The sequence below is a fragment of the Trichechus manatus genome, unplaced genomic scaffold (genome assembly GCF_000243295.1).
Source record: "Trichechus manatus latirostris isolate Lorelei unplaced genomic scaffold, TriManLat1.0 scaffold00109, whole genome shotgun sequence".
Taxonomy (NCBI): domain Eukaryota; kingdom Metazoa; phylum Chordata; class Mammalia; order Sirenia; family Trichechidae; genus Trichechus; species Trichechus manatus.
This window is the reverse complement of record NW_004444045.1, coordinates 599817-618471: the sequence shown is the minus strand read 5'-3', so window position 1 is coordinate 618471 and position 18655 is coordinate 599817. Positions and strand designations below refer to the sequence as shown.

Below are 18655 nucleotides of genomic sequence, written 5' to 3'. Positions count from 1 at the left end.
CTCAGCCCCATTCTCCTTGCTCTTCTGGTAGTTTTCACTTCTTATTGTTTTCCCGTTACTACTTCTGCCTCACTATCCACCTTCCTGTACACTCTGCAGTTGCTTACTCAATCCCATCAGTTGGAGCTCTCTCTATACAGCTGGAGTCACAATTGATTTTGTTTTCATCCTACACCATAGACTCCCACCTAACCATTTCATATCTTTGATGCTGGTCAAACACCTTTCCTCTATTCCTCCACCTTCTGATTTACCCAATTCGAAACTGAAGAAACCCAGGCGACTAGGACTTATAATCAGGAAACAGGAAAATCTAGTCCCAAGGTGGGGAGGTGGCGGCCTTGGTGACAATATTCTAAATGGGCTAGTAAAGTGGGTGGTTAGGAGTTGGCTCCAGTCTGGCCTGGGACGATTACAGAGAAAAGAGCCAACCTTATCTCCACCCACCCATCCACCCACGCTCCTTTTGTCCTCACTAGACCCACGTGCCCCCGAGGACTGCAAGTCCTCTCTGGGGTGAGTCTCCAGATAGCAGCAGACTGTCTTCCCAGGACATTGAGCAAGACTTGGTGAAGTATTTCCAACATTCATGCACTCCCCGACAGCCTGCAAGACTTTTTTCTAAGGAATTTCATCACACATAACTAGTGCTTTGTTCCGATGTGAATGAGGGTTTGTCTGGGTGCCAGTGTTTCGCCATACAGGAGATTAGTAAACATGAGCTGAAGCCTCTTAGCAGTCACATTTCAGTGTTAATGATCTTTCTTCATACTATGAAAAAATGTCAAGCCACTCTAGAAAAGAAATGAGAGGGGTGTCAGGCCCACTTTAAGATCTAATGAATCAAGACAATCTGCTATAAAAATCTTTTTTTTAATGTCGAGTACCTACTGTCAGTATTGCTAAAGGTGGGCGGGGCTAAGCTTGGGCTATGTACTTTAGTCAGAGCCCCGCTAATGGTGTGTCGACACTCAAAAGGTCCTCACAGTTTCCCCGTATGACCTCGAAAAGGGGATTTTTTAAACGAGAGGTTAAGTGCTAACTGGAATCTTTCACATATAGCTTTATGTCCCAAATGAATAATTGACTTCTCAGTGAATGGATCAGTAACCCAAGTGGAAGGGAGGGACTACCTGGGTTTTGGGTTAACTAAACACACAGGCCAGCTGAGGTTGGGTTGGCAGGTCTTTTGCTCAGACAGGATTGTCCCATATCTCAGTTCTTTGGTCACAGAAAGTTTTATTGAAGTACCATTTAGTAAATGATTAAGGTATCATTTAAACCATTTATCACATTTCACTGAATCAAAGATGCATGTTTTTCCTCATTTTAATATCTGTGAAGTTAGTTGCATCTGACAGTTCATGGTGTTCAGAATTAACTGACAAGCTTTTTTTTTTTTTTTAAATTAGTGCTACATAAAGTAATGGTAAGGGGCCCTGGTGGCACAATGGATAAGCACTTGACTGCTACCCGAAAGGTTGGTAGTTAGAACTCACCCAGCAGTTCTGTGGAGAAAGAGCTGCCGATCTGCTTTCATAAAGGTTACAGCCATGAAAACTGTATGAGGCAGTTCTACTCCATCCTGTGGGGTTGCTGAGAGTTGGAATCAACTCTATGATAACCAGCAACAACAACAAAGTAATGGTGCACCTTGCAATGGATGACGTCTTGGATTCAGTGAATTATGATAGAATTTGTAACATTCCATTGAACCGGGTACTATTCTTATATCTACTTTACAAATTAGGAAACTGAGGTGGACAGGTTAGGCAATTTGCCAAGAACAACCAGCCAGTAAGTAGTGGAGCTGGGTTTCAAACCCAGTCAGTCTGACTTCCATGCCTACCATCTGAACCCTGTGTTGTACGGCCTCATGGGTTTGCTAAGAGGCTAAATGAGTTAGCACATATAAGGCACTTATTTGTGCCTAGAATAGAGTAAGTGCCAAATAAATGTAAGCAATTATTATTTCTTACTTAAGGAAATCATAATTGGCATATCTGTATAAGTCACAGTGTACTGAACACGGGCTCCTGAGTGCAGGGCCATCCCTACATCGATGTGTGGCCCTGATGTCTCCCCTTCATGAGCAAACGTTTTCTGTCTTGTAAAATATCATGAATGTTTGCCCATTTGTTCCTTCAACCTGAAGGTACGTTTTCCAACCATCTACCATAAAAAAGTTTTTATGAACTTGTACAGAACAAGAAGGACTTAAGAATATTTTAGTTTGGTTGTTCAGGAAAAGAAATGGGGATGTCAGTAAGGGGAAGTGGGAAGCAATAGATGAGGACTTTAGTTTCCCAGGTGTTGAATTAGGTGGTTTGGGGCCAGCCAAATGGGCTGTGAGTGTGTGGGCCTGGGGGGCAGTGAGACCTGCAAGGGCAAGCTCTGGAGCCATCCCAGGGAGCAGGCGCCGCCATTGTGGTGAACCTTCCAAAGGTAGCCTGGGAGGGGAACCATCTCTTAAAGGAAGGGTACTCTACAGACTGAACGAAGGTCCTCAGACTTCACCACGGGGAAGAACCACTGGGGGAGCTTGTATTAATGCAGATTTCTAGGCCACATCCCATACAGAATCAGAATGAAAGGCTCAGGAGTTTGCATGTTTAACGTATTCTCCAAGTGATTCTTTTGCACGTAGTCTGAACACCACAACTCGAGAATCCTCAGCCCATGGCAGTAGGGGTGAGAATGCAGGCAGTGTGTTTGCTAAGTCACCAGCCCTTTTCTGCCCTCTCCCACCTCCCTCTTTATTTGCTGGCCATATTGCATATGCCTCAGCTGCTGTGTTGATTGTAAGCACTGGCTGGCTGTGCCACCTCCTTCTCCCCTTGCCAACCCTGTCCCCACAGTACTAGCTGTCTGGCCCTCCCAGCAAAGTAGGCTTTGGCTACCTAGGCTTGGGTGTGCCCACCACCCTACTTCCTGTGCACAGTGGTTACTGCCAGGAATGTCAGTCTGATTCCATGAACAACTCCCTTCCTCTCCTCCGTCACAACCCCAAATTCCCAAAATCCTTTTCTTTGTCCCTGAAAGACCAGACTCAAGGGTTCTACATTTTATCACAAGAGCAATTATAACTTAAGCTAAAGAATTCTGTGGGCTCATCTAGCCAGGTCACCTGTTTGAGTGAATCACAGCCACCAGTCAGTAGAGCAAACATAAAGGGAGGGCTAAGAGAGAGCCACAAGCAAACACAGGTAAGTTATTTATCTGAAGTTTCCCAGGGTTCATGTGTTCAGACCTCAGAACAAGTTCAGTAACTGGCTCAGTGCTGCAGCCTGTAGCCGACGATACACAATGTCTGAGAAGGAGTAAACTGACTCTACTCTGTTTCTTCTCCACCAGCCCACAAGATTCAGCCAGGTCTGTAGCCCACTTCTCAGAGACTACCATAATCTCCACGCATTCTATAGCTGGTAGTAAAGGACAGAGAGGGAGGTTGTAACTATCATTGTTTGCCACTGGGCTAGCATCAGAGCGATAAACCCAAAATACAATGCTCAGCACCCTACTCAATATACATTATCTCATAAATGCCTGGGGGCATTATAAGGCTCAAGAACAGTATTTGTTCATTAATTTCAGTGAACATAAGGTAAAGGAGTTAAGTCTTTCCCTTATCACTGATTTGAGGTTGAATTCATCCAACATCACTGTCTTAGGCTGGATTCTCTAGAAAAGTAAAACCAGTAAAGCATACAAATATATATAGAGAGAGAGATTTATATCCAAGAAATGGCTCATGCCGTTGTAGAGGCTGGAATGTCCCAAGTCCACGGGTCAGGATAGAAGCTTCTCCTGATTCATGTAGCCACAGGGGCTGGCAAACCCAAGATCGGCAGGTCAGAGAGCAAGGCTCTTGCTCACGGGCTGCAAAAATCAATGAATCCCAAGATCAGCAGGCAAGACTGCAGCTAAGCTGCTAGCTCAAGTCCCAAGAACCAGAGGCCAGACGAATAGGAGCCAGCTGCAGGATCCAGAGCAAGTAAAAGCCCACGAGCCCTGCCCGAATGTCCACTTACATTTGATGCAGGCCACACGCCCAAGGAAACTCCCTTTCAACTGACTGGCTACTCACAGAAGATCGCATCGAGGAGGTGATCACATTACAGAAAATCTCATCATGGAAGTAATCACAACATCATACAACTGTCAAACCACTGATAATCATGGCCCAGTCAAGTTGACACACAAACTTAACCATCACAGTCATCTAAAGGAATCACAGAAGCTCCTCTACCTACAAATGTCAACATTCAAACACTCATGTACAAAGTGTCACTCGGAGCAATGTCCTGCCACTCTGTGACACTAGCGATCATGTAAGGTTATTTCATTTTCCGACATTGGCTCAGGCCACTGTAACTTGATTTGCTTATTTTCATTCATTCAACAAAGATTCAGTGAGCACACACTACATGCCAGGCACTATTCTAGATGTGTGGGATACACAACAAACAAACCAGACAAAAATCCCTGCCCTCGTGGAGGTTATAATCCAGGCAGGGGTGAGGGTGGGAGTGGGGAGACAGATAATAACTAAATTATACAATATCTTAAAAGGAGGTAAGGGCTATGGAAACAAAATAGAACAAGTAAGGGGGATGGGGTGAGCAAGGTGGCAATAGCATGAAATTTCACATAGCATTGTCAGGGCTGGCCTCATAGGAAGGCAACATTTGAGGGAAAGCTTGAAGGACATGAGGGAATTAGTTATGAATATCTAGAGAACAACGTTCCAGGTAGAAGGAACAGCCAGTGAAGGGATCCTGAAGCAACAGAGTGCCTGGTGTGCTCAAGGAATAGCAAGGATGTCAATTTGGCAACAGCAGCAGTAAGGGGATGAGAGTAAGGGATGAGGTCAGACAGGTGACAGAGGGGGGAAATCAACAAAGCTTTGTGGGCCCTGGCTTTTACTCTGAGTGGAATGGGGAGCCCCTGGCAGAGAGGAGACAAGATCTGACATACATTTTATTTTACTTATTTTGTTGTGTTTTAGATGAAAGTTTACATAGTAAATTAGGTTCCCATTTAACAATTTCTACACATCTTGCTCCATGACATTGGTGACATTTTTCATAGTGTGTCAACATTCTCATTATTTCCATTCTTTTTGTTGTTTCCATTAATCTAGCTTCCCTGCCTCTCCTTAGATTCTCGTCTTTGTTTTAGGGTAAATAATGACCATTTGACTTCATACAGTTGATTATTTAAGGAAGCACAGTACTCACAGGTGATATTGTTTATTTTATAAGCCAACCTATTATTTGGATGAAAGGGGACCACCGGGAGTGGCTTCAGTTCCAAGTTCAAAGGGTATCTTAGGGCGATAGTCCGGAGGTTCCTCTAGTCTCTATCAATCCAGTAAGCCTGGCCTTTTTTTTTTTTTTAGGTATTTGAGTTTTGTTTTACATTTTTCTCCCTTTCTATCTGGGACCTTCTATTTTGTCCCTGGTCAGAACAGTCGGTGGTGGTAGCCAGGCACCATCTAGTTCTTCTGGTGTCAGGCTAGATCAGGCCGTGGTTCATGTGGGCTATTAATCCTGTGGACTGGTTTCTTCTTTGAGTCTTTCATTTCCTTCATTCTCTTTTGTTCCAGAGGAGTAGAGATCAATAGTTGTATTTTACGTGGCCACTTGCAAACTTTTAAGACTCTAGACGCTACTCACCAAACTAGGGTGTAGGACATTGTCTTTATGAATATCTTTTGCCAATTGATTGAGTTCTGTCATGAGACTATGCTGACTTACATTTTAAAAGTACTTCTCTGGCTGCTGTGATTGTTATCAACTAAAATTAGGAAGCTTGGAGCAAAAATGGCTCGGAAGAGAAAGTCAGGAGCTCAAGTTTGGACATACTGAATTTAAAAGGTCCAAGTGAAGGTCTCAAGAAGGCAATTGGTTTTATGAGTTTGGAGTCCTGGACCAAGATTTAGGATGGACTTAGAAATTTGGGATTCTTTGGCATATAGATTACATTTAAAGCTTTGATACTTGATGAGATCACCAAGGGAGGGAGAGCGCACAAAAATGAAAAGAGGAACAGGATGTCAGCCAGTGTTAGGATGTCAGCCAGTGTTAGGGTGTCAGGGAGAAAAGGAGGGACCTACACAGGACAGGAGACTGAGAGGAAGCATTAAGTGATGTAGGAGGAAAGGCAAGAGTGTGTGCTTCCTGGAAACCAACTGTGGAGGTTGTTCCCTGGATATGGCAGCAATCAAGTATGTCAAATGCTATTGAGAAGTCAACTAAGATGAGGATTAGCATTAACCATTATCCGCTTCTGAAATGTGGAGGTCATCGAGGACCTTAACATGAGACCTTTCTGAGGAGTAAAGGGTATGAAAGCCTGTTTGGGGAGGGTTAAAGAGAGAATGTGAGAGAAGAAACTGGATACAGTAAGTATAGACAGTTCTTTCAAGAGGTTCTGCTGCAAAAGGGAGCAAAAACCAGGGCAATAATTGGTGAGAGAAGTGGGGTTAAAAGAAGATATTTTTAAGAGGGAAAAAATGGTGATGTGGAAGAGAGAGGGGCACAGTTTTAGAGCAATGACACTGAGAAAGCAAGGGGGATAAGAGCTAGTCCCCAAACTAAGAGATTGACTTTATATGGGAGCAGAAAGAGTCCATCTGTGGCAGGTAGGGAGGCAGGGTATGTGGTACAGATGTGGGCAGGAGGTAGAGGTTGTGGTAGAGTCTGCAGCCATTCTGTTATGACTGCTTAAGTTCTCTCAAGAAGTAAGAAGCAAGGTCATCAGATGAGAGTGAGACAAGATAGGAGGGATGGGAGGGTTTGAGGAGAGAAGAGAAATCTTGAAGTCATTATTTAGGATTATGGAAGAGGGAGTGGAAGTATGTTCTTGTTAGGTGCCATCGAGTCCGTTCCATTCATAGCGACCCTATGTACAACAGAATGAGACTCTGCCCAGTCCTGCACCATCCTCACAATCTTTGCTATGTTTGAGCCCATTGTTTCAGCCACCGTGTCAGTCCATCTCATTGAGGGTCTTCCTCCTTTTTGCTGACCCTCTACCTTATCAAGCATGATGTTTTTCTCCAGGGACTGATCCCTCCTGATAATATGTCCAGAGTAGGGGAGATGAAGTCTCACCATCCTCGCTTCTAAGGAGCACTCTGGCTGTACTTCTTCCAAGACAGACTTGTTCGTTCTTCTGGCAGTCCATATACTCTATTTCTCTGACAGCATTAGAGACCTAACTGAGAATTTTAGTCATGATTTTAAAGTGACACTAGTCAAGAGAGACTGAGGGATTTTGCAAGGGAGTGATTGTGATGATTAACCACGGGATGTAAGCTGGGTAAGGAGGAAACAGAGGACACCACGGGGCTGCAGAACAGTGAGAAAATAGTAGGGTGAAGTGAATGGGAGGCTCCAGTGGTGTCATGAATTCTTGGAGTCAGGCTACTAAAGAGATTGAGTTGGACAAACAGGAGGTGGTGGTCCGAGAATGGGTTAAATAAACTTGAAATGCAAAGGAGTCACAGTTATTGGTGTTGATTAGGTCCAGAGTATGACATGGGAATGATGACTAGGTAGAGTGGAGGGTAAAGGCATTGGAAGAGAGAAGGTTGAAGAAGTGAGAGGCCAGGGTGTTAGAAACATTATCTATGAGAATTCCAAAATTGCCAAGGATTAATACAGGTGAAAAACCAGAGAGTAAAAGCAGACCAGAAGCTAAAATCTCCAGGAAATGAGGGGGAGTGGCCCCTTAATACATGACTGCTACAATCAAGGGCATTGAGTAATACTGATGACATGAGATTCAAAGGTGAAGAGTTTTGGAGGAAGAGTGGGGTAAGGTCTTTTAAGAGGCAATGGGATGCCTGGAGAACAACTACCTCTCCTCCAGGCCCGGCGTACAAGCTGCAGGAAAAAAATAACCACCCCCTGAGAGGCTGTAGGTGAAGCATTGTCCCCAAGGGATATTCAGGTGGAGATAAACGATTAAGGATATATGGAGTTTTACTGACGATGATGCTCTGATGAATTACAGAGGCACAGCAGAAGGGTTGCAAGAGTTAGAAAGGGGAAATAGATGATAACAGAATATTGAGTACGCAGAACCTTACAGGGATTAGAGGGTGGGAGATGTGGTATAACTTAAGAGGCTAGGGCTTCTTATGATAACTAAAATAAACATCAGTAGAAGGCATAATGAGATTAGTTCTGGTGGATGCAAGAAAAATATTGAGGTGAATCTGTGAGTATTTAAAGATAGGGATGGGGTACTTCTGGCCCCCTCTTTAAGTCCCAAAGATGGAGAGATAGAAGGCCTAGGTGGGTAAGGTCTTAATTCCTAAGTCACTCTTAACCCCTACTGGTGACTCTGAGTGCTGAGTCTCCTTCTTGAATCTTGTATATGAAGTTACAGACGTTTGGGAAAGCCAAGTGTTACTCCAAGACCAAGTCCCCTCTTGACCTCCATCAATGGAAGGTGGAAGACTTATTTATTTTTTTAGGTATTTTTCAAACATTACTAACTCTGTCATATCTGGTTAATTGAAAATATTAAGAGTGCTGAAGCCCCTAGTAAGAAGAAACAGAACTACTATGGAAACAAAAAATAATAAATAAAAAGAAAACTAATAGTGGTAAGGAAATGCCAAATTGTGCTTGTTTGGCAATACTTTGAACTTGCAAACAACTAGATTTAAGAACACCCTTAAAAACCTAACCTGTCTGCAAGTAAAGGAGCTTCATATACTCCATAAATTCACTAGTCAATATTTTCAACATAATGCGTACTGCATATAAGATGTAGGTAATAAAACATAGCTACTATTGCAAATAACTGATCTTTAACTACACATAAGTGCTGCTGTTCTGAATGATTTTCTGATGTTAATGCAATCAGAAGAAGAGAAGAACCCCTGTTTTGATGATAAAACTCTAACCTCAAAGCACTTATTGTCAGATTCATAGAATAATGAATCTAAAAACAAAGCTTTGGGAAAGCATCTAATCCAAACTACCCCTTACTGCATTTAAGAGGAGACTCTATCACTCACTTGATACTTAATCATATTATATGATTCATATACCATCTTGTGATGTTTCATTTTATATCTTGTATTGATATCTACTTTTCCATATAGTCATATCTACTCATAAGCTCCCGGAGAGAAGAAATTTATAATCCTTTGTACAAACCATGATATACAATAAACGTTTAATCATTGATAATACTGGTCTGATCCCATTCTGCAAAGTCCAAGAGATGGTCTGGGTTTTCTTATGCTATAATTTTGTGTTTCCAATAAAGAGTTCTTCTTGGAAGCAGAAACTGCCACAGCTAGACTCAGCACAGTTTAGGAATACTTTAAAGGGTAATTGACTAATTGCTAAAGACTGAGTGTGGACTAGCTCAAGAGATAAAAACTCCTGGAGGCTCAGCCTTAGGAGGCCACCACACTTTCATGAGTTTTACCTCCAGGAGCCCCACTAGGCTTTCACTGTGAAGCTCAGAGAAAATTTCTCTTGTGCTTTCAGCAGGGGGAGGAAAAAAATAACCATTCTGAAAATGTCCAGAGTGTTCTGTTCTCCTCAACAATGGCCTGTGGTCAAGGAAAACTATTTTACCAGAGTCTAACTGATATGGATTTTATCAGAACCCAACTGACATGGAGAAAGGGAAATACTCAACTCCAGCTCCCTCCAGCCTTCCTGTTTCACGTGAGGGGTAGAAGAAAAAGAAAAAGGTGAGAAGCTCTTGTGAAGGTCAAAACCCAGAGATACAAACTCATTAAAGACTGAGACTTAATCATAGGATTATAAAACACTCCGCTCCCCTCACGTCAACATTGACAGAGCTTTATGGGACATTACAATTGAAAAAAAAATCAGAGTTCATCTTATTCACTATGTCATGTTCAGCTTTCAAGAGAAAATTATAAGGCACGCAAAAAGTTAAAATTAAAAAAAAAAAAAGCCTGAAGAGACAGAGAAAGCAGCAGAATCGGACTCTGATATGGTACAGATTTTGGAATTATCAGACTGGAAATTTAAAATAATTATGATCAATATGCTAATTGCTTTAATGGAAAAAGTGGACAATATGCAAGAACAAATAGGTAATGCAAGTTAGAGATGGAAACTAAGAAAGAATCAAGAGGAAATTAATAGAAATCAAAAACACTATAACAGAAATGAAAAATGTCTTTGATGTGCACCTGAGTAGAATGGACATGGTTGAGAAAATAACCAGTGAGCTTGAAGATGGAAACTTCCCAAACTGAAAAGCAAAGATAAAGAAGATTGAACAACAACAACAAAAATGAAACAGAATATCCAAAAACTGTGGGACAATTACAAAACATGTAACATGTGCATAATGGGACTACTAGGTGAAGAAAAAGAAAAAATATTTAAAGTAGTAGTGGCTGAGAATTTTCCAAAATTGTTGACAGACGCCAAACCACATGTCCAGCCAGGAAGCTCAAAGAACATCAAGCAAGAAAAATACAAAAAAATTCCAACTGTTGTTTGTGCTGTTAAGTTGTTTCCAACTCATAGCAACCCTATAGGACAGAGTAGAACTGCCTCACATGATTCAAACCCCTGACCTTTCAATTAGCAGCCAAGTGCTTAACTATTGCACCACCATGGTTCCTTAAATCTATACCTAGACATATCACATTCAAACTGCAGAAAATCAAAGACAAAGGGAAAATCTTGAAGGAAGCCAGAGGAAAAAAACATGTTACCTATAAACGAACAAGGATAAGGATTACCACTTTTACACAAAGAACGTGCACCTTCTATGTTTGTTGCCAACTGCACCCTCCCTCCAAGCTATGCTAATTTTTTGACAGCAACATGTAAAAAAAAAATTGGCATAGTGGTGCTTATGAAAATACTTCTCAGGGGGAGAGTGCAGTAGGCAAACAAATGTAGAAGGCGCGTGTTATTTGCGTAAAGATATGGTACATTGGACTTCTCTTCAGAAACCATGCAAGCAAGAAGAGAGTGGAGTGAAATGTTTAAAGTGTTGAAATAAAAAACTCACCAGCCTAGAATTCTGTACCCAGTGAAACTATCCTTCAAAAGGGAAGGAGAAATAAAAATACTTTCAGACAAAAAAAAGAGGGAATTTTTTGCCACCAGATCTGTCTCATAAGATTTGTTAAGGAAAATTCTTCAGTGAGAAGGAAAACTGTAGAGATCAGAAACTCGAACCTATATAAAGAAAGGAAGAGCATTCAAGAAGGAATAAATTAAAGGTAAAATAAAACCTCTTATTTTTCTTATTCTTAAGTGACCTAACAGATAACAGTTTTACAAAACAGTAATAGCAACCATACTGTGGATGACTGTAGCTTATGGGTAAGTGAAATGTATGACACAATGTTATACAGCACAGGAGGGAGGCATAAGGGATATCTCTACTACCCATTACAAGGTACCTGTGCTACCTTGAAGTGGTTTAGTATTATTTGAAAGTAGACTTAGATTAGTTGTAAGTGTATATTGCGAACTCTAGGGAAACCACTAAAAAAATTAAAAAAAAAAAAAGTCCTGTAGGGGCTCTGCATGGACATCTATATAGACAGCATTTTGGAGTTCCTAGGTGACGCAAGTGGTTAAGTGCTCGATTACCAGCTGAAAGGCTGGTGTTTCAAATCCACCCAGAGCTTCCTTGGAAGACAGCCCTAGTGATCTGCTTCCAAAAGGTCACAGCCTTTAAAACCCTATGGAACAGTTCTACTCTGTACACACGGGGTTGCCATGAGTCAGAATCGACTCGACAAACAATTCATCAGTTTTACTCCAGAGGTCCTGTTTAGAGCGTGGAGCTTTGTGTCCTCTGGACATTTCAAAGGAGATTCGTAATAAACCTGAACAACAACAACAAAACCAGCAGGAGCCGCTGCAGGTAAGAGACCTGGGCAGATTGTTGAAGGTTTGGAGGGGGAGCTCGGAAGGCATATGCCTGATATGACTCTCCTTTGCCCTCCACCCCACTAATGGGCATATTCTTTTCTATTTATGATAAGGACGTGTTCACATCTCCAACTTCTTGAGTACAAGGGACAAGTACACAGGGCAGAGAATGTCTCCAAGGGGAAGAAATGCCCCTAGCAAGTATGGAAGGAAGGATGGGTGTCATTCTCCCTTCTTAGACTTTAAAGTCTCACTTATCCTTTAACGCCCTGCCCAAAGAGAGCTTCTTCCCAGGTTAAAATATATCCCCCTCCTTCTGTATGTTCCCACAATCTTCTGCACTTCTCTTGGTGGATGGATCATATCTGCTTCCACTGCACCAATGCATTACTTGAAATTGTCGTCCTTCCCTTTCCAATGATGGGTGTTAGCTCCTTGGGTTCAGTGTGCAGCCTTCTGTTCAGTTCTACCCCTGGCTGAAGGCCATTTTCTGCTTTTTAGAATGATAAACTTATGTGTATGCATGTATGTGTGTATGTGACTATAGACTGTAACTCCTTGGAAGCAGATACGCAGATACTGTAACACAGATGTTTGTTATTCCTCTTATTTAAATGACAGGCCCCACCCCATTGTTTGCTTAAGAAATTTCTATTCATCTCTTAAATGTCACTGCTTCTGTGGTGCCTGAACAGACACCCCAAGCAAAACTAGCCACCATTCCTCTGTGTCCACATAGCCCTCTGGTTTGTACATTACGTCATGACACTGATAATGCATGAACAGTATCATAATTTGTTTAGTTACAAATCCATTGTCACCGAAAGTCTGAGGCTTTTTTATTTCTCATCTTTGTGGCCCTAGCTCATTGCACAGTGTGTGACACATATTAGCACTAAAAAAACTTTGTTGACCTGAACTGCAGAGATTTCACAGATAGACTGTTTGCAGCCCAAGAAAATAAAGTCAGAATTACACAGTGTGACTTCAGGATGCTAAAAGATGCTCCCTTCCCCCATCAAAAATTTCCTTAACCTCTGACCAGGGCTGGAAATCATACCAGAAGGGCTTCCTCTCTTTAGGCTGAAGGCTTTGATCCTGTCACAGCGTGGCTCTCCCGGGACGGGACGAGGTTCTCTTTCAAGTTTCCCATCAGGACTTGTGGGAAGACTCATGAGGGCGCTGAGCATCCAAGCGTTTTGGGACACGACACGCTGTGCCCACTTCACAATTTATTCAGGGCATCAGGGCCACGTTTCTCCTGAAGCAGCCCAGAGCACGGTCAGGAAGGGGCACAGGAGTGTAGACGGCTCAGTCAGGGAAATCCTTGGAGGAACAAGCTAGGCTCCAGGGAAAGTGAGGGAGAAGTTAACTCCTGACTCTACAATCCATTTCCAAGTCATCTTATGCCATCGCCACATCCTATAATTTATCAAATTAAAGCACTTCTCTCGGTCCTGGGCATTTAACACATCTAGGAGGGACTGAAAGATCTAGAATGCCTTACACAGAGATAAAAATCAGAAACCAATCTCACCTTTGACAGAGTTATGCCGATTGCTTTGGGCAGGACGATAGTGGGCAGACATGCTGACAATAAAGTGAAGCCAGCCTAGAATATGGACGGGGCACAATGAAATTCCATGCTGTTCATGTAGAGGCAAGTGCCATCTGTGCTCCGTGGAGGCTGATGCACCACCATGCAAATGGTGAAAAGGAAGGCGGTTCAAATGCAATAAGGTTTCCTTCGGGTCGGGTGGACTCCACTCATGGGTCTCAGCAGCTGGTAACCTGAGACTAGGTGAAGGTGCTGAGATTGTCCGTGACAGCATTGTCTTCAGTGAGAATCCAGCACTGCCAATCAAACACCGGAATACTTAATATGCACTTTGCCATTTTGTTACGTTTTCTGCTAAAATCCATTTTAAATGAGTATCTTTAAATTAGTTTTATTAAAAAAAAAATTCCAAGTTAAGAGGATACTTTCCTTCCTCTTTTCCTCCTCCTTACCAAGTTCCCACCTCCACCCACTACTGATCCTGAGAGCGAATTTAACTCTCTCAGTGGAAAGAACCAAAGGATGAGTTAGCAGGTGCTAGGGACACAAGGAGCAGAAGTATTCGGTCATCTCTTTTCAAATCGTATTTATCGAGGACCCTCAATCTACCTGTCCGATTACTAAGTGCTAACGGAGTTAGAAAAAATGCAAGTGCTAGGTGTCGGCCCTCAGAGAGTCACATGCTCCCTGGAGATTCCAGGCTCCCACACAGGAAAGAGTTGCAGCACCTGATGAGTTTCCAACAGTCCTTTCCACCGGCCTAGCCCATCTCAGAAGGTTCTAGAAAGGCCCAGCATCGGAGCCTTTGGTGTTTCCATCATCAAACTTGATTAGAAGCTTGGAGCTGTTAGTTTTGTATACTGATGTAATCACCAAGCTTCAGCCTCTCAGCACCCCACAGCTCCAATGCCTTCCTAAACGTCCCATGCTGCATTCTGCCAGATGAGCTCCTGGGCACCACCCCTTCAATCTATTAAAGCAGTGAGAAGTCTCTACTCTGCTCTTTTCCCCACGTTCTCACGTTCAGCTGCAGCCTAAGCCTCTTTCTCCTCTAGAAGTTCTCCTTGCCCTACAGCTCTTCTAGCCGCTGTCTCCTGGGCTGTGTTCTCGAGACTGCACCCTTGAGGCTGTGTCCTTCAGCCCACGTACTCCAGACTGCTGTTTCTCTACAAGCCAAACCTGCCTCCTCTTGTTTTCTGCTTGAATACTTTCTACCACCTCACTGTAGACTAAACCTGGCTTTCCCTGACAACATCACTAGTCGTTAATGGCACTGAGAGCAGATTTAAGGGAGATGATTTTTACTTGAGACTTGAGTTTGAGGTGCCTGTGAGGTATTTAGTTTCGAGACAGGCCATTGGATATGTGGGGCTGAAATTCATTAATGAAGCCAGTGCTAAAGGCACAAATTTGGGAGTCATCAACATGTTGTTGTTGTCAGCTGCCATCAAGTTGGCTCCTGACTCCTGGCGACCCAATTCACAATGAAACAAAACGCTGCCCAATCCTGCACCATCCCCATGATCAGTGTGAACTGGACCATTCTGATCATTGTCTGATTTTCAGAAGTAGATCTTCAGGCCTTTCTTTTTAGTCCATCTTAGTCTGAAGCTCCACTGAAACCTGTTCATCATCATAGTGACACACAGGTCTACCACTGACAGATGGGTGGTAGCTGCACATGACGTGCATTGGCCAGGAATCGAACCCATGTCTGCTGTGTGGAAGGCAAGAATTCTACCACTGAATCACCAATGCCTCCGTCAAGTAGATTCTAATGCTTGGTGACCCCACGTGTTTCAGAGTAACTTGTGCTCCATAGGGTTTTCAATGGCTGTGACATTTCAGAAGCAGGTCACTAGGCTGTTTTTGAGGAGCCACTGGGTAAATTTCAACCACTAACTTTCTGGTTAGTAGCTGAATGCTTAACCATTTGCAACACCCAGGGACTCAACATGTAGGGAGAGTTAACACACACACACACACACACACACACACACACACACGCACACAAATAAACTCTGGAATAAAAGAAGATTGCTCAAGGAGTGTAAGAGGAAGAAGAGAAAGAATTAATGCTATAGCACTTGAAGAATACAACATTTAAGTCAGAAGAGAACTCAGAAGGTCAAGAGAAATAGGAGAAAAACCAGATGGATATGGTGGCCTGGAAGTAATGGGAGGAGAGAGAAGGGAGTTGCCAACACTGTCAGCAAACACAAAGGTAGTGAACAAGATAAGGATGAAAATGTCCATTGAATTTGATGGGCCTCACAGAATGCGGACGTGATCTAGTAAGCCCAGTCACAGCACTATCTGGGAGACAGCACGGTGCGAGGTTGTGGGATGTGGTGTTTATTCCTAACCAGCAACAACTAATTACATGATGCTTCTCCCATAGCCAGAAAGCATGGCTACACAAACTAAGCAATAAGATACCTCTCACTCTTACATCTGATGACTCATTTGCAAAACGTTTGTTTCCTGCTCCGGAGACTTTGAGCTCTGCAGGCTTAGTCCTAATTCACCAGAAGGCAAAATAATGGTCCCATTGAACTAAAAGTTGAAACCGCTATCTAGCTGCTCAGTGTTCTTTAAGCTACTGGAACAACAGGCAAAAATAGGAATTACTGTGAGGCTGGGGGGATTGGTCTCGGTGATCCAGGTGGAAAAGCTTGTTGCTACACAGTGGCTGCAGGTAGGACTGTGTCTGGAATGCAGGGGATCCTCTGGGACATGTCTAGGGTAACAATAAGTCCATAGAAACCCCATACAGGCAAGACCATCAAGGACTAGGCTCCTCAGGAATAACTGTTTGGGGTACCTCCTAAGTAAACAACCCTGACAAACTGGAGTTCATGCCACCCGAGAACTAAAGGTTACAGGAACTTGGTAGTAGAGACAGGAAATTATAAACACCAACTATAACCTTTGTTGACCATGAGGACTGTAATGAGGACTGTAACACTGTAATAGCTACCCATATTTTCTTCCATGCTCTCTCTTTCCTTTCTTTTCCCTTATCTATATATCTATATCGATCACCTATCTGTCAGTGGATTGGGTGTTGCTATGATGCTGGAAGCTATGTTGCCAGTATTTCACATACCGGCAGGATCACCCATGACGGACAGGTTTCAGCAGGGCTTCCAGATTAAGACAGACTAGAAAGAAAGGCCTGGCAATCTAAGTCTGAAAATTAGTCAATTAAAACCTTATGGATCACACCAGAATATTGTCTGATATAGTGCTAAAAGATGAGCACCCTAGATTGGAAGACACTCAAAATACATAGTGGCTGCAATAATGGACTCGAGCATCGCAATGATTGTGAAGATGGTCCAGGACCAGACTATGTTTCATTCTGCTGTGCATGGGGTTGCCATGAATCAGAGCCTACCCAACAGCAACTAATAACAACATAGCTATCTATCTATCTGTCTGTCTGTCTATCTTTCTATCAGCCTGTCTATCAGCCTATCTATCTATCTGTCTATCTGACCGCCTACCTACCTATCAGTCTATCTAGCTATCTATGCATACATTTTTTTTATCCCCCTTTATCTTTCCTCTACTTTTGTGATTGTAATGGTTATCTTTCTAATTTAATCCATAGGTTACGGAACAATAAAGTTGGATTGTTAATGAGCTAGAAGAGGAATAATTATTACCCAGAAACAGATACCCTAACAAATATGACTTTTGGGAGTAAGTATGTGTATGTGTTCGATTGTACATGAACCACTTATTAGGTTGAGCCAGAGGAATTTGTCATTTTTAGGTAAAAAAAATAGCCAAATATTATCAATTTCATAAGATTCAACCTAATACATTAGGTTAGGCAGGAGCATTTGTTGTTGTTATTGCTGTTTAAGTATAGGAAAAAACGTGCATGAATGTTGAGCACCAAGGTGGTGGACTGCAGCATTACTGGAGATTAGCTTGCTCAACACCCATTCCGACTCTCTTTTGGTCCATGGATGCTAGATTTCTCCGACCCCATAGTAGTTAAGATTCTGGGTGCAATTTAGGCTCTACTGTTAAATTACACCTGCCTTAGTCTTCACTTGTGAACTGAGTTATATGGAAAGAAAGGCAGAGTGCAAGACACTCATTCTTCTGATGTGGACCAGGGCAGAGAAGCATGATTCTAGAGCCAGCAGCTATGGTGATTGCTTGCTGATTTGGCTTTCTGGTCTGGTAATTTCCTAATCATGCCAAAGATAACATAATTCTGGAACCAGCCACCATCTCATCATACAAAGGCAGCAGCTCCCCGGACAGCCCAGTTCTGCAGTGTGGTTTTGGGAGCTGTTTCTGGAAGTGCTGTCTGGAGAGTGTGCTCTTCAGCTCTCTCAGTGAGGGCTATATTTAACTGGTGGGAACGGATTCTGTTGTTTGCATCTAAGAATTCTATCCAATCTGTAGGCTATCTACAGCAGCCCCGCGTACGATACAGTGTTCCCCACATCCTTCTACCCATGATGGATGTGACTCTGACATCTGTACAAAGGAAAACTCTCCATTCTTCCCTCACCCATCCTTTTCCTCATCCTGTACCAAAACCATACCAAACCCACTGCTGTCAAGTCGATTCCAACTCATAGCCACCCTGCAGGGCAGAGGAGCCCTTCCCCCTACACAGCACCTGAATGTCTGACATCGTTGGGAAATGAACAGTGCTGTGGTCAGTCTAATGCTTTCATTTAATGCTCTTCAGACTGTGCAGTGTGGAAACTAGAAGAACAGACAGGTTCAGGGTTTTCGCACTATTTTCCATCAAACGCTGAAGACATAAATTGCCCAACGAATCTTTTCTTTTCTAAATAAACCAGTTACCATGTTAAGATTCTGCCTAAGATTTTCTTTGAAAAAAAGAATTGTACCATTCAAACATTTGAAAACCACTGTTCTAGTTACTAATTCGTTGTTGTTGTTGTTGTTAGGTGCCGTCAAGTCGGCTCCAACTCCTAGCGACGCTACACACGACAGAACAAAACACTGCCTGGTCCTGCACCGCCCTCACAATTGTTGTTATGCTTGAGCCCATTGTTGCAGCCACTGTGTCCATCCATCTCATTGAGGGTCTTCCTCTTTTTCACTGACCCTCCACTTTACCAAGCATGATGTCCTTCTCCAGGGACTTGTCCCTCCTAGTTACTTATTACTGCACCAAAAATGAAAGAGA

General features: G+C 42.8%; 1 long non-coding RNA gene across 1 annotated transcript in view; it reads right to left on the bottom strand.

The window, feature by feature from the left end:
- Positions 1 to 670: 670 nt before the first annotated feature.
- The window catches only part of LOC111821831 (uncharacterized), a 30008-nt gene continuing 12023 nt past the window's right edge, over positions 671 to 18655 (bottom strand). The window contains exons 2-3 of the long non-coding RNA XR_002825165.1: positions 13447 to 13763; positions 671 to 794 (exon numbers count right to left, since the gene is read on the bottom strand). This is a non-coding gene — a long non-coding RNA (uncharacterized LOC111821831). The remainder of the gene's footprint in view (positions 795 to 13446; positions 13764 to 18655) is intronic.